Genomic DNA, 17157 nt, shown 5'->3' on the forward strand with positions numbered 1-17157 from the left:
AAGCAGAGACACAATCACACACGTTCTTTAGTTAAATGTGAAGCAGGCAGGTGGGAAGCCCATTGGCAATGCATGAAAACAAAGCCCCCTGGCTTTAAATGTCAATACCGGCTGAAAGAACAACAAGCGCAATCGGTTTGTTGGGCATCTTGACTACCAATTTTTCTTGCTCTCTTTATATCTGCGAATCAGTCCTTTTCTTTTTTTTTAAAAAAAAAAGTTGGTGGTGATGGTGATGATGACTTAGCTGAAGGCTGCAAGTAACACAAGGTTGACGTGATGCTAGAATTCACTTTAAAAAGCGAGAGCGTGGAATTCTTCGGAGGAGGCTTGACGTTTTAATTTTTTTTATTTCTCTTTTGTGTACACAAATAGGTATGTTAAGCTTGCCAGATACATAATACCCCCTTTTTTTCCTGTCTTTTCCTGCCATGAGCCAGCAGGAAATTGTTCTGCCTTAAGTCAGTGATCTGCTGCTAAATTTCAGCCATAGGGTAAAGTTTGCAAAAACTGAAGGTTGAAGGCTGCGTGCAGCTCTGGATGTTAGCTTGCTTACCTCTTTTCGTGTGGGGTTTTATCCTGGATTAGCTCCTTGTCCTTTAGTTCAACAAATTGACACTGTTTAGGAGTGGTCGATAAGCCTTGAAATCTGGAACAGTCAATAAAACCCAACATGGCCTGGCATTTGTATGCACGCAGCTTCCTATATCTGATGCTCAGTCTCTTTCTCTCTCTCTCTCTCTCTCTCTCTCTCTCTCTCTCTCTCTCTCTCTCTCTCTCTCTCTCTCTCTCTCTCTCTCTCTCTCTCTCTCTCTCTCTCTCTCTCTCTCCCATCATCTCTAATCTATCTCTAATCTATCTGCCTCTGTTCCCCCCCCCTCCTCTCTTTTTGTTGTGTACTAGTGTATCAGTCTTCTCTATGCAGTTTTCATTAGGAGAATTTGTGGCCAGATAAGACTATACTATTAAACTAGTTCCAAGCGGTAGGTTATTATAGCTGCATCCACCCATTACTTAGCTTGGTTAATTAATTCCTGTATTTTTGATCTTGGTAAATACCTAGAATCACAATCCAGACAGGCTATTCACCACTTTCACTTTTCCCTTGCAAAAACAAAAAAAAAGAACTCTCTTTTCTGGATTTCTTTCACTTGTGTCTGATTCTAGTGTATCTGGGCATTTCTTTGTAAATACCGGTAATCAATTTTCTTCTAAAATCAACCACAATGCTCACCAGTTTTCCCCTGCCCCCACAAGGAACATAAAACTTATGGCGCTGTTTCCCAGCAAAAGAGACAGTGGAAAACCTCAATCAGCTCCCGTAACGCAACGAGGAAATGCATTTTACTGTGGATTACTTCATAAAAAAACAGAACAGCCAGGAAAAGTTAGCCTATTTTTCTCTTTTCTTTCCACGCGTTCAAAGATCCTTTTCGTGCAGCTGTTTTCAAAGTTCTTTCTGCAACTTACTCTCCACTTTGTGGTGACCCTGAAGCAATTCTTTATGCCCTCGGAGGTGCCTTTTAACTGTCCAGGTGGAATTCCCATTATTGAAGATGGGTCTTGTTTTAATGTCAGATGGTACAATAATAGAAGCAGATGGCAGGACATTTAAGAGTTGCTTGTCGTTTAGTCAACACCTTTTATATTGAATGAAAATGAACCAGAAACGACACGAGATTGGTAATTTTGAGCCTTCCATATTTTTAGTGCCTCATACAAATGTTGATGTGTATATAAAAGTATAAGCTCTTTTTAAAAAAAAAAAAATACTCTTCGTGCAAATGCTACAGCCTTAACCATGGATGCCAAATATGAGAGATTTTAGTAGATTATAGTAATTTAAGAAAAACAAAATGAACTAATCCACTGTGCCCATGATGCTAAAATTAATAAGTCATGCATAACCAACAAAATCAGAAAAGGAATAGGTGTGTAAAAGAACAGGTTACTTTTCACTGTCTGGTTTGGCCCAACATTTAGTTTTTATCAGTAAAACTTTTTTTTTAATAAAATAGCTACTCCTCTCTATACACATTAAAAAAACAACAACACTTTAGTCCAGCAACCCCAAGTTTAGGTCCATATTGTTACCGAAAAAAACTACATGGCTATGTTCCTGAAGCTATATCATCTCAGCTGGATTTGATTTGAAGGAGACTTGCTACTAACGAAGAGGGTGGCAAAAATAGAGAGAGACCCACTCCATGGAATGTTCTTGAGAACATCAGAACACCAAAGTACAAGGTACAACAGCCACGAATAGTTGCAGAGCCGTTCTAATGTATTTTGCATATGATTTGCTATAAATGATGTTGCACAGTATATTGCCTGCTTTATTCCCTCCGTATTTGCTACCACTATGGATAAAAACAACAAAAAAACCACTTGTGCACCTAAAGACCAGTTGCTATCCCGCAACACGTTTAGGACAAGATGGAGAAAGTCTTGGCCTCGGCCAATGAAACTTGGCGAATGCTTAGCTCTTTCTTTCAAATTGAATCTTTTACTACAGGACTAAAAGGCCTGGAAGGGGGAAAAAAAAACAATTTTAGACAATGGAGTGTTCCTCCCTCCCTCCTTCTCCAGTTCTTCTGAGAAATATCAACCCAGCTTCACCAGAAATGCTCTGGATTATAGAGGAAAGCTGCTGATCAACCTAAAACAAACATTGCCCGCGTCCTGCAGGCAGTGCTTCAAATCAACTGAGCAAACATGAGCTTCTGCCATACTTCCTTGTTCCTTCTCTCTCTCTCTCTCTCTCTCTCTCTCTCTCTCTCTCTCTCTCTCTCTCTCTCTCTCCACCTCTCCTTTCTCCCCCCTGATTGTCCCTGGAGGCTTTCAAACATCTTGAAGAGCCATCTGCGAGCACATGTCAGCAAGCCGTCTGCGTGCTATTGTGATTTTTCCTCACAAGGCTCCGGTTGATTGGCATCTGTCTGTTGAGGAAGATGTATCTTGTTTCAAGGAAAATACATGTCAGGTGTACATGCTGAGGGGAGGAAGAAAAGGGGCCCCCAACCCTGGAAGAATTAACAACCTTAAATAATTTGATTTAGCTCCATTGATTGACTGGTGCAAACAAGCTAATGGAATGTTGAGTTGAGATGATTAACTAAGGTGGAGATGTTTTTTCCTTCTCTCGATGCAGCAAAAAAAAAACAACCAACAGCATGACCAATGAATTAATATGCTGCTTATAAACACACCCTCGTAATTTCCTTCCTCCCTTTTAAAATGGGGGTAGGGGGAAAGGAGAACCAGCATTGGAAGGACCAAGAGGTCCCACTTTTCTCTTCAAGCCTAGCTGGGGAGATCAAAATGGGAAAAAAAACACACATTGTCTTCTTCAGCAACAATTGCATGTACATATATTATCAGTCCAAAGCAATTAATTGTAGAATGAAGTCCTCTTCGTTTAAATTTATAGACCATAGGCTGCCAGCTGGGTCTAGCATATCATTATTATTACGGTTGTCACACAATTAGCAGATCTTTTGATTGGATTTGACATTTTTGACATTTGACTGATGGTGGCTTTGTCGATGCCAATGATGCTCTAGTTGCTTTGGGATTTCACTCGAAGGGTCAACTGTTCCATTTGGCACATTCGACAAAAGAAATTCTTGGCTCTTTAGATTGACCAAGAGCAGTGCTTTATTGAAAGTCCATCTAGGCATGGCAGAAGCAAAGTCAGTTCTGGGATTTTTTCCCACGAAAATCCATCTAGGTACCGTAATTCCTCTTTTCCACTCCGGACCACCTACAGTTCATAGTTCATCAATTACATTCAGGGGTTTTTTTTGCTTTGGGAAAAACTGTCTGCTCTCCTCAAACATTCTTCATGACTTGGCCTTGGTAGATAACGTGTCCCCAGCAACAGAAGGTTCGCTTGCATTCCACAACCTCCCCCTACTTAGGAATTCACCACCCTCCACCCGTCATTGTTTGGCAAAGCTGAGAGCGAAAGCGGATGCAGGCAACTATGGAGTGGAGTCAGGTTTGACCCAAGGCAACTATTTACTGTTGGGACTATCTTTGCTTTCTTTTGCCACAGTCTTTCTAATTCTATATGCAAGTCTTTGTATTTTGTGATTAGTTCCTTCTCTTCTATTCTGCTATCTCCAGGTATTATACAGTCACTATCCAGACATCATCATCATCATCATCATTATTATGATGATTATTACAGGTAGTCCTCGACCTATGACCACAATTTAGCCCAGAATTTAGGTTGCTAAGTGACAAATTTGTTCAGTGAGTTTTGTCCCATTCTACGACTATTCTTGCCACATTTGTTAAGTGAATCACTGCAGTTGTTAAATTAGTAACACAACTGTGAAGTGAATCTGGCTTCCCCATTGACTTTGCTTCTCAGAAGATTGCCAAAGAGGGTCACATGAGCCAGGAGGACACTGCAAGTGTCATAGACATGAGTCAGTTGCCAAGCATCTGAATGTAAATCACATGACTCTGGCGATGCTGCCACGGTCATAAGTGTGAAAAATGGTCATAAGTCACTTTTTCACTGTTGTGACGGTCACGAAATGCACTACTGTAAGTTGAGAACTGTCTGTACTATTTTGAGTGAGAGAGAGAGAGAGAGAGATACCTAACCAGAATCAATTCACCCGAAGTCCACCACCTTAAGTTCTACACTACACACCACACATACATACATACATACATACATACATACATACATACACACACACATACACACATACATACATACATACATACATACATACATACATACATACACACCTACTTGGGTTGCTCATACCAGCGATCAATGATTCCAGCAACTGGGAAATAATTTGAATGGGGTTATGGCAGGTCATATCGGTTGGACAAGACACCCTCTGTTTGGAGAAGAAAGCTTGTGTTATCTCTTTTACATGCTGCTCGTCTTTTATGGCGTAAACATTTCCAGTTCATTTTGAATCCATGTCACAGAAGAATCATAAAGACAGGGTCCTTATTGGCTACAGCTGTGGCCTGTACGTTTAATGTAACCTACAGAATTAGGCTGTCAAGCATCTGGAGTCAAGGAATATTGTTTTTCCATTCTAAACTTGCCAAAACTGGAATATAAAGTTTGATTCAGATGCAATTAAATCTGTTCTACCTACAGTATAAAGTAACACTTCCAAGTTATATAAAAGGTGATTGTTATTGATGATCAAATACTCTGAGCTGTGGCATTTGGAAATTCTGGGGCACAGAGCCAATGTATTTGGGAAATGGTAAGTCTGGAAAGGAATCCATTAGGACTGTCTTACTTGATCAATACTGGTTCGCTGTCACCATATCATTTGTTTCACTTGGTCAATGAAACTCTAGCAGTTGACTTTGTACAACTTCCCAAATGTGTGTGTATATGTGTATGTATACGCACACACATTTGGGATGAGTGTGTGCGTGTGTCTGTATATATGTGAACACACACACAAACAAACATACATACAGTGGTACCTTGGTACTCATTGTTACTTGGTTCTGGGAGGCGCGATGAGTATCAAAAACTATGAGTACCAAATTTTTCCCATAAGGAATAATGTAGTGAGTCACAAGGCAGCCGACACCAACAAGTTCTAGCTTGTGCGTTGAGTACCAAACCAACGATGAGTAGCGAGACAAAATTTTCATATCAAAATGCATTGAGTATTTGAGGAGTTGAATATTTGAGGAGTTGAATACCAATATACCACGATATAGATGCATGTAGATAATAGACCATTAAATAGGTCTCTCTGCTCCTATTTCAATACCTGATATTGCACTGCAGAATTTTATTTTATTTTGAGGTATGTCCTTTTGTATTAAACCAACAGAGACCAGATTGTGATTCAATATATTATGTGAAATCTAGAGCATTCAGTAACAATATTAACCATATTGGGCGAGCATGGCCACAGCTCATGTTACATAAACCAGACCATCACACTAAAACAGTTGATGACTGATTGGGAGTAAGGACACAGTATGTTATGTGAACACAGCACTTGCAATTTGTTAAACTGAATTTGAGTGCAAACTGAGATAATGAGTGTTGCAATTATTACAGGACTTTGAAATAAATGTCCTGCAGGAAGGCTGATGTATATTAAGACTAGCTGATATGCAGACTCCTCATCTAAAGTTTTGCACATATTTGCACAATACCCAAAAGAGTCCGGTACAGGTAGTCCTCAACTTACAACAGTTCATTTAGTGACAATTCAAACTTACAACAGCACTGGAAAAAGTGACTTATAACCATTTTCCACACTTATGAGCGTTGCAACATCCGCATGATCATATGATCAAAATCCAGATGCTTGGCAACTGACTTACATTTATGACGTTTGCAGTGTCCTGGGGTCATGTGAACACCTTTGGTGTCCTGCTGACAAGCAAAGTCAAAAGGAAGCCAGATTCACTTAACAACCATGTTACTAACTTAACAACTGCAGTGATTCACTTAATAACTGTTGCAAGAAAGGTTGTAAAATGGGGCAAAACTGACTTAACAATTGTCTCCCCTAGCAATGTAAATTTTGGGCTCAATTATGGTTTTAAGTCAAGGACTACCTGTAAACATTTTTCTGAACTTGCACAATACGCTAAATTATAAATTAACTGCACAAGCAGGGTCAGTATAGCATGCCAAGCGACAAACCCAAACAGCAAAAAATTTAGCCAAGGTTAAAATTTACCATGTTAACCTGTGCAGATGCAGTTGCCTTGCCTTTAATGGACCTGGTTAAGTGTTCTGCAAATCAGAATCAAGAGTTCAGTTCCAACAATTACATTTACTCATTAAAGGATGAAAAGTCCTTCTAAATTCAGTGGTGCGGTACTTGAAGCCCTAGAGGGTTGGGTGACCCTCAAAGGCTTTGAGTGTGGCTCAAACTTTATTACCAGAATCCAATTTTCTTTTCTTTTTTCCCCCATATAAATTTATTAGGCTTTTTAGAGTATAAAATACAAATGAAAATAGTGGGAAAATGGAACAGGGGAAAGAGAGATGTATAGAACGAAAGGGGAAAAAAACATTCTTTTATTTTTAGTGCAGTAAGTAAAGGTAAAGGTTCCCCCGCACATGTGTGCTAGTCGTTTCCAACTCTAGGGTCCGGTGCTCATCTCCGTTTCAAAGCCGAAGAGCCAGCACTTGTCCGAGGACGTCTCCGTGGTCATGTGGCTGGCATGACTAGATGCCAAAGGTGCATGGAACGCTGTTACCTTCCCACCGTAGTGGTCCCTATTTTTCTACGTGCTTTCGAACTGCTAGGTTGGCAGAAGCTGGGACGAGTAACAGGCGCTCACTCTGTTACGCGGCACTCGGGATTCGACCCACCAAACTACTGACCTGATTGACAGGCTCAGCGTCCTAACCCACTGAGCCACCATGTCCCTTTAGTGCAGTAGAGTAACCATAATAATGTTACAGCCTCAACATTTTTTACTTGACATACTCAGTATATACTAACTAGCCATTTCTATTTCAACAATAAAAACCTGTCTAATCAGTAAATCCCAAAGTAAAAGTGAAAGCCAAAAACAAAAGTTTCATTGATGGTTTATCAAGTGGATTCTATATAATTTTTAAAGATTAATTATTTCTTCCAATGAGGGACTTACTGAACACTATTTTACAAGGAAACTCTATGCCGGATTCATGGAAAGATGTCTCCATTTCTTTAATACCCAAAGAAGGACAGGCCTTGACTCCTGTGAAAAACTACAGACCAATTTTCCTTCTTAATAATGATTTTAAACTCTACATCCATTTTAGCTGAAAGACTTAAACAAGTTTTACGCGACTACACACATGAAGATTGGTGTGGTTTTTCTACCCAGAAGACAACAAAAAGATAACATGAAAATAATCTTGGATATAACTGAACATCTACAACCATGTAGCAACAAACTTTTTTTTTCCATCTCAAGCCCAAAAATTCAGAAACGGTTTCCAGATAGAAGCAAAGTCAGATGTAATTTTCATGTGGCAAAAGGGGGAAATGACTAAAAACGTGACTGAAGATTAATGAAAAACAATATTTTTTTTAATTTATTGTTCCGCCACCCATCTCCTCTACAAGGTGACGCTGGCTAGCTTTTTACTGAAATTAATTCTAAGGGTAATACTGGCTGCGGAGGATGTGGTTTGTACTCCAACTTTACTAGGCAGTATCAGGTGCAGGATTGCAAGACGAAATCTTTGGTAGACAAAAGATTTTATTCTGTTCCTTTAAAAATTAAATATCCTCTCCAAAAAGGGGAAAAAATAGCTTGAGGACAAAATAGTACACTAGCATTGAGTCCATGAAGTCTTTTTCAGGGGGTGCCCTAAAGATGTCTTTTGATTCACTCTAAAGGGGTCAAAAAAAGATTTATGTACCTTGCTTATTGAATACAATAAAACAGAGCTTTGTGTAATTGCTGCAGCCAATAGTTTAAAGAAAGAAAGAAAATAAAAGAGAATTCAAAGCAGCTTAATAAAGCCCAGACTGACTCTGTCTCTTAGGAAAGTGTTTTAGAAAAATGCATACAGGTGCGTGTTGCCCAGGCAGACCTAACAAAGTCAGCCATGGGGACAGGTGTCTATTGCTGGCATATGGCTGTCAAATTAGAAACCCTTAAGGCTGTTTGACCATCTACAATTACTGGAAGTGGAGCTTTCCTCTCATAATGTGGAAGAGGGCCCTTTCGGATTTTAAGCTGGTTATTACTCAAAATTATTTTTTTGTCTCTTCACCTGCCAAATCCATCTGCACTTTCCAACTCTGTTCTAAAAAGTAGCAGGTGCCCCCCAAAGGGTTTCCTGTGATTAGAAAATGAATCATTATGGTTCAAAGTCTTCTATTCGTGGCGTAGGGGAGGGTGGGGAGATGGGTGGAATAGTTCCAAGTAATTTAATTTGGGTGATGAATCCCCATAACTGCGCGGAGTCAGAGTTTCCTCTCTGTTGTCTCCAGACTGACAGCCTGTCTGTCACTGAGAGGGTTTATAAAGATCTTCCTGGTTCGGATCCTAACAAAGATCTGGGATCTCCCAGATATGTTGCCAAAGGAAGGAAGGAAGGAAGGAAGGAAGGAAGGAAGGAAGGAAGGAAGGAAGGAAGGAAGGAAGGAAGGAAGGAAGGAAGGAAGGAAGGAAGGAGAGACAAGGGAGGGAGGGAGAGAGGGAGGGAAGGAAGGAAGGAAGGAAAGATGGAAGGGAAAGGAAAGAAGCATTAAAATTCTTGACTTCATAATATTTATGTTTACAGTAAAAATGGCAGGAATTAGCCTAAAGTCCTACAAATGTTACATCCTGCAAGAGTGAAAGAATGGAGAGAAACTTCCTTTATTCATTGCATCAAGCATGAAGAAATATTTTGGATCTTAGATCTGTTTTATGCACAAATTTGACTTAAAGCAGATGGATCTGTCAAAGATCACTCATACAGGTGAATCAAATTGAACTGATTAGTTGCTAAGTGCTCACAGCTGTTGGGTTAAACAGACAAGGAAATTGTTGCGGGGATCACGGCTCACTTGAAGATGGGATTGGAATGAAAACATGAGGAAGAACAACTGAAATTTACTGGTGAAGCCATTCAATCCAAAGACCTTTTGAACATTTGTCGAATGGACAACAGAGGACATTTGTGGCTGTTTTCTCAACAGCTATATTTAGCCTGTCTACAAAGGACCGAAGGGAAGGTTTTCTTAACAGAGGAGTGATGTGAATCCTGTTGTGTTGTGGGTTCTGGAGAGCAGGAAGGATGCCGAGACAATGAGTACAGCATAGCAGCTCTTTATTAGGTGAAGGGACTGTACTAGGGAATAGGGGCTACCTGCACTCTTATATATACCTGGCCAGTATCTGGCCAGGTACTCAACCAACCAATCGGTGTGAACCTCTGTTTCCCGCCAAAATGCTTCCCGCCAAAACAGTTACAGTTCAACGCCTCCTGGTGGTGACTCTTATACACAGCTTTAGGTGTTGCAATAAAGCTTAATACATAACAAATCCATTTGCACTTTTACAAATCCTGAAAATCTTGCAAGACTACTCATCATCATGTTGTGTTTCTGGACCTGCCTTGCCTTCCTGAACCCTGGAAAGAGAAGAAAAGATGGCTGTAGAAAGGAGTTGACAGGGTAAACTTTGAGAGATGTTCCGTAGGACCTTCAATGTTGCCATCCAGAGAAGTGTGTGTTCATTTCACATTGGGTAAAACCCTGAACTTACATTCGGCTCGACTTTTGTTTGTGGCCAATGGCTCTTTCGAAAGCGTCGCATGGTTTTGTTTTTTGTTATTCCAATTCCATCATCATCGAGAAAGAATAGATGTCTCCACTTTTCAGCGACGGCCTTTAATTTTGTGGGTGTCTTCTGTACTTTCAAAGGAAGCCAGGAAATGCCACTTATAGCTTTATTTATTTACACACCATTCTCCATGCTAATGGACAGAAGCCCTCCAAGGTTTCAGGATGAGCGAGTCTACCAGATTTGAGCTGCAGAAATGAAATTGACCATTAGAAGGCAGTGAGGAAACCACACAAACACACACACTCACACAAATCTCTCTTTGCTGCCATCTGGTGGTTTCTGGATTTTGTAGGCCAGAACTGAACCAAATGGTTGTGTCTTTCTCAACCCTACCTGGAGAGGCTGAAGTTTCAATCCAGCATTCCTTGCATGCAACGGAGATGCTGTACCCTTTGCAAGACTGGCATAGGCATTGCCTTGTTCCAGATTATATCATCAATACTACATCAGTACTTTAGCTCTTAGCTGGACGCTGTGGCTTTTCAAAAATTCACCCCCAGTTTTGTGGAAAAAAGAATTCAGATGGAGAACTGGTAGAGAACAGAAGAATTTTTCCAGCCAGTTCTCATCCAACCACTGTCTCTTTCCATCTAGACACCTCCATCAACTCCAGCAATACCAGACTTCTTGGGTTTCAAGCCATTTAGGGTTTGAAGACTGCATTCCAAAACACATTTGCTAGGGAATAAATATATTGGCTGCAACAACTTCAAATAAACACGAATGGGCTTGTGGTATAAAACCACCCCTGTTGTAAAACCAAGTACAATATTATTATTATTTTTTAAAAAAATATGTATTTTATTATTATTTTTACAATAGCAATCTTTAGTGCTTCGTGAACAGAGTGCTGTCTGGGTTCATATACTTAAAACAATCAATGATAATTAATTTCTACCATTAATATGTTGGTTGATAATATATTTCTTGATGCTCCCTTCTTCCAGTAGAATTCTCCTTTTGTCTACATTAAACAAATACCATTCTTAACATTTTCAGTGTATCCCAAGTTGAATGCAAACGTTTTTAGTATTTATGCATCTAACAATAACATCAATATATAACATGTTTTCTAATCTGCCTTTGTTTCCATTGTGTTTATAAAAAGTCATCTTATTAAGTCATTATATGTCCTGTTTTAAGATTCTTATTGAAGCTTAGTTTCTCCTCACTATTCAGAGCACTTATCGGTCATACTTTTCTCAAAAGTACAATATTGTTGTATGATTAGATTCTTAGATTGCTATCAGACTGGAAACCAGGAGACTGAGAGTTCTAGTTCTGCCTTAGGCATGGGTGACTCTGAGCCAGTCATTCTTTCTCAGCCCAACCCACCTCACAAAATAGGAAGAGGAAAGAGTATTAGGCATATTCACCACCTTGAATTAATTATAAAAATAATAAAGGCAGGATAAAAAAAATCTAAATATTTCTTTTAAAAAAAAATAAAATAGCTAGTACCATAATATGTTCCATTGACATCATCAATTGCCATATACTGTACAAGCCAGAGAGGCAACATGTGTATCTTTAAGAGTGTATAGCTATATCTTTGTGATAACAAAAGGAACAGATCAATATTGTATGCGTACGCATCTGCTTCCAATGATATCTGTTTACGTATTAGTGTGCCGGACAAATTTGTAAACATGTACATTTGAAACCTGGGGAGAATATAATACCGGCTTTCTCCTTTTATTGGAACAGCATGGCGTGGTGGCATGTGAACCACACATGTAAATAGCTTTAATATTGGACAGGTTTCAAGGAATACATGTACCTTTTTGCCTGTTTTGTATTGCCATCCAATCCAGGTCTGTTTATATAATTCCAATGCAAATTATCATCTAATTGCAGGCCTAACTGGAAGAGAATCTACGGAGGAATACATATCAAAGTAAAACCACCACAATTACAAGCGTGCGTTCCGTTTCTTTTAAATTTGTACCGTAAACACGACAGGATTCTGGGGCAGACAGCTGGGAAACTGAACTTGGATACCAGCTCATGATTTAATTTGGACTCGTGGAGGATCAAAACGTAATGCATTTCAAAGAGGTCGTAAAATCACAGTACTTTAAATACTGTCAAATCCATTCACCCACTTCTGTAAATGTAAGCAGACATTCCAAGGCAGACAGGATTGGGAGGGAGGTTTTGAAAAGAAAAGAAAAGAAAAAAAGAAAAGAAAAAAGCTCTCTTAAGATTGATGTATTCTGGGCAAAAGTTAGAATATTTATTAAGTGGTACCTTTCTAAGAAATTGTAATGCAGAATTCTGCAGATAAACTGGAGGTGATTCGGTTATAGGCTGGAGAGTGGACAGTCAGACTGTCTTATTATCCCTCCGTTTGTGCAACGGTGCTATTATGTATTGTTTTAATTTTGTTACACTCAGGCAGGTACAGAAAATGGAGGGGGAACCAGATACAGTGATTTGAAAATGTACAGGCTTCTAGTCCTCAAGGATTCTAAAAAAAAATGGAGTGATTCCAGAAACAATTTCGTTTGAGTTTATAAGTTAAGATAGGAGGACACATTTTTCTGGCAGAAAAATCTCAGTTCAGAGATAGGAAATTAAGTGAGAAACCAGGTTTCAAATGTACATCTGTAATGTAGACCAACTGGGCATTCTTCAGTCATGCTAGTTGCACCCTATGTTCTGAGGACAGGGATGGAGAAATGAAGTTTATTGAATATAACAACAAGAAAAACGCTTAATCTTTAATTTCACTACAACTAGTCCTCCACTCATGACCGCAATTGAGCCTGAATTTTTGGTTGTTGTTGTTGTTAGTTGTGAAGTTGTGTCCGACCCCATGGACAACGTTCCTCCAGACCTTCCTGTCCTCTACCATCTTCTGGAGTCCATTTAAGCTCACATCTACTGCTTCAGTGACTCCATCCAGCCACCTCATTCTCTGTCGTCCCCTTCTTCGCTTGCCCTCGTGGGTTGGAGTATTAGAGCCCAGCATTAGGCTCTTCTCCAGGGAGTCCTTCCTTCTCATTAGGTGGCCAAAGTATTTGAGTTTTAGCTTCAGGATCTGGCCTTCTAAAGAGCAGTCAGGGTTGATCTCCTCCAGGACTGACCGGTTTGATCACCTTGCAGTCCAAGGGACTCGCAGGAGTCTTCTCCAGTCTTCTTTGGTTGTTAGAAGGCCACAAAAGGAGATCACGTGACCCAAGGACACAGCAATACGTCATAAAAAATGAGCCAGTTTCCTAGCAGCGGAGTTTGTATCGTGTAACCAGGGGGAAACTGCAATGGTCGTAAGTATGAAAAATAGTCATAAATCCCTTTTGGTCAGTGCCATTGTAACTTTGAATTGTCGCTAAACGAATAGTTGTAGGTCGAGGACTATTGTTTCTATAGATGTCAGGTTCTGCTTTCCCAAGTAGAAGAAACAATTTCATATAGCTACTCGGATAGTGTTGGTTTTTTTTAGCTTTTGTAAATTATGCTGATGGTGCACAGCATGGAGTCTGCCAAGTGAATATAAATTGTCTGGAGAGGTATGTGAAGACAATGTAATTACCTCTTACGTATAATTTCACACTGTGAGGTTTACAGAAAGATGAATAAATGCCTTAAATTAAACATCTTTGTAAGGGAACATCCTACAGGATTCAGAATACCTGCATTTTAATAACTCTTGAAAGATACGACCATAGCCCACATAGTATTGGAGTTATGGTGGTAGAGCAGCCCTGGAGACCTCAAGTTCGAATTCCTAGGTAAAGATAAAAAGTCTTCCTGTCCAATCATGTCTGACTCTAGGGCATGGTGCTCTATCTCTGTTTCCTGGCTGAGGGAGCCAGCATTGTCCAAAGGCATTTTCCATGATCATGTATCCAGCATGGCTGTACACCAAAGATGTATAGAACGCTGTTACTTTCCCACTAAAGTGGTACCTATTTATCTCTTTGCTTGCTTTCAAACTGCTAGGTGGGCAGGAATGGGAGCTCACCCCATTGCATGGTGCTTGGGTCTTGAACCAGGGCTGTCAACTTTCCAGCTGACAAGTTCAGCATCTGTAACCACTGACGCCTATTCAGCCACAAAAGCTGAAAGCTGCGCTCTCTCTCTCTCTCTCTCTCTCTCTCTCTCTCTCTCTCTCTCTCTCTCTCTCTCTCTCTCTCTCTCTCTCTCCTACTTCACTAAGTTGTCATGGGGAAAAACAGGAGGAGGAAGTACTATATAAGATTCTGATAAAAGATATAGATAGATAAACCCAGAAACGTTAGAAATGTTTAGTCTGTGATCTCCAAAACTGTCAGGGATAACACTATGATCTGCATAAAGTGAAGAGTTGCAAGATAAATCCTTGGAAGATGTCTTCTCAGTAGTTTTCCATCAGGATAATGGCATGGAAGCTCTGGGCTGAGAAGTGGAGCATCATTTGATGGGAGACAAGCATGAAAGGAGAAGACAAGTCTTCAAATGCTTGGTTTGAGCTTCCTAATCTGCTGGGTTTCATCTGTGGACACAGGAAGAGAAACTTCAATAGCCTTGGACCTCATCTCATCTCAGGACCTGCAAAGATGTCACCCATCTTGAAATGGATGATGGCATTGATCCAAATTATGCTGACCTTTTCAACAAAAATTGTTCAACTAGAGCAGTGGTTTTCGACCTTTTCTTCACCATGAACCTCTTTTAAATACCTTTTGTGGCCATGGACTATGGCCACGAACCACAAAGACGTAATTCAAGATTTAAATCATAACATTTCTTCAAGCCTTCATGGACCCCCTGTGATGACATTGCACCCCCCTCCCCCCCCCAGGGATTCTTAGTTACTAGAGGGAATAGAACTTGCTTTCAACATTTCAAGGACGAAATGAAGTAAGTTTCTTCTCCTAGTCTGGCGATGAGGTTGTCATAGAACTTGTATGTCTTTCCCCCCCCCACCCCCAATTTTCTTCCCAACAACAATCACCTCCTTAGCTTCCCACGCTTCTGTTCAATCCCGAGAGAAGACGTCAGGACCTCTTTTCAAGGACTTTTTTGAAATAGTGCTTTTTGTCAACACTGAGAAATGCTCCAACCCACGAGAAACTGTCGAAGAACCTTTACTCACTGGGGGTAAATTTTAGGCAATCATCTACTGAACTTATCTCCTAATAAATTTGATGGAAAATTTCAGAAGGCCATTTGTATGCTGCTCCTAGTGATGCTCCAGGATTGAGGGTGATAAAGGCAAGATGCCCAAGATGGACTTTTCAATCATACCTGGCCATTCCGCCTTCCTTTCCTTTCCTTTCCTTTCCTTTCCTTTCCTTTCCTTTCCCTTCCCTTCCTTTCCTTTCCTTTCCTTTCCTTTCCTTTCCTTTCCTTTCCTTTCCTTTCCTTTCCTTTCCTTTCCTTTCCTTTCCTTTCCTTTCCTTTCTCTTCCCTATTCCCTCCCCTCCCCTTCCCTATTTCCTTTTCTTCCCATCTCTATTTCCTTCCCTTTTCTTTCCTTTCTTTTCCCTATTTCCACCCTCCAATCCCTATTTCTTCCCTTCCCTCTCCTCTCCTCTCCTCTCCTCTCCTCTCCTCTCCTCTCCTCTCCTCTCCTCTCCTCTCCTCTCCTCTCCTCTCTCTTTTCCTTTCCTTCTTTCCTCAGGACTGTCTGGGACACATCCTTTTCACAACCTGTTTTCCTTGTTACCGTCCAGAAGGAGGCTTTGCGGTATCCGAAGCAGAATAACTAGATTCTGTAACAGCTTTGTACCATAGAATATCAACCTTGTGAACTCCTCAAATTTCCTCTTTCCACTATGTATTCAAAATGAACAGTAATATTTCTCTCTGTGTGTATGTTTGTGTGTAAGTATATGTATATGTTACTATATAGTATGCATGTTGTGTATGGGCATGGGTGGATATATAGGTTTTTTTTGAGAGCAGGCAATAAAATTTCATTTTTTAATGTGGGTTAGTATGCTCACAGTAAAAAAAAATGACAGTAAAGGTTATCTTGTCTTGTCTTGTCTTGTCTTGTCTTCTCTTGCCTTGCCTTGCCTTGCCTTGCCTCATCTATCTTCCTTCCTCCCTTCCCCCTCCATCCCTTTCCTTTCCTTTCCTTTCCTTTCCTTTCCTTTCCTTTCCTTTCCTTTCCTTCTTTCCTCCCTTCCTTTCATTCCTTTCCTTCCTTCCTTCCTTCCTTCCTTCCTTCCTTCCTTCCTTCCAACTTTCCTCTCCTTCACAAGGCAATGTTATTACCATATTTTTATTCTATTCAGCTGTACCTCTTTTCTCACACCTAGGCATGAACCTCTATTCCATACTGGACCACGCTTAGGGCATTTTCTTCTTTTTGTAAGTAGAATTATCCTTTAATCTGATGGAAAACAAATTGCTTTTGACTTCTATTTTCAGGAGACCGAAACGTGGATCAGTGCACTTGCATAGCTTCTCACATTACCTTAGTCAGAAGGTTTATCTTTCATGGCCCGGTCTTTGTCCCATGACTCTGCAGCCTTCTGGGCTTCCCGCATTTCAATCAAGTTCTAAGAAAAGGCCTTGATATTCCCACCCACCACTTACTGGGGGCCAGGAAGCAAGGACAGCTGCAAAAATTGCAGCGCAGGGACATGCAATACAAACATTCTCATTCCATTGCCTTTTACCACTTTGCAGGTATATTCAAACATCTGTAAAATCTATTCATAAAATCTGAGAATAATATATAGATAGAGGAGCTTTGGGAAAGGGGCAGTAAAGAGAAAGCCCAGGAAAATGAAAGTTTTCAAGTAAATATTTTCAACAAAAAAAAAAAGCTCACGGCTTTGTTTTCTGGGGACCAAATTTAGGCCTGTCGGGACCATTGTTGACTGCTTGCCTAGTCTCCAAGTAGAAACAAAGGAT

The sequence above is a fragment of the Vipera berus genome (genome assembly GCF_964194415.1).
Source record: "Vipera berus genome assembly, chromosome: 11".
NCBI classification, from domain to species: Eukaryota; Metazoa; Chordata; class Lepidosauria; order Squamata; family Viperidae; genus Vipera; species Vipera berus.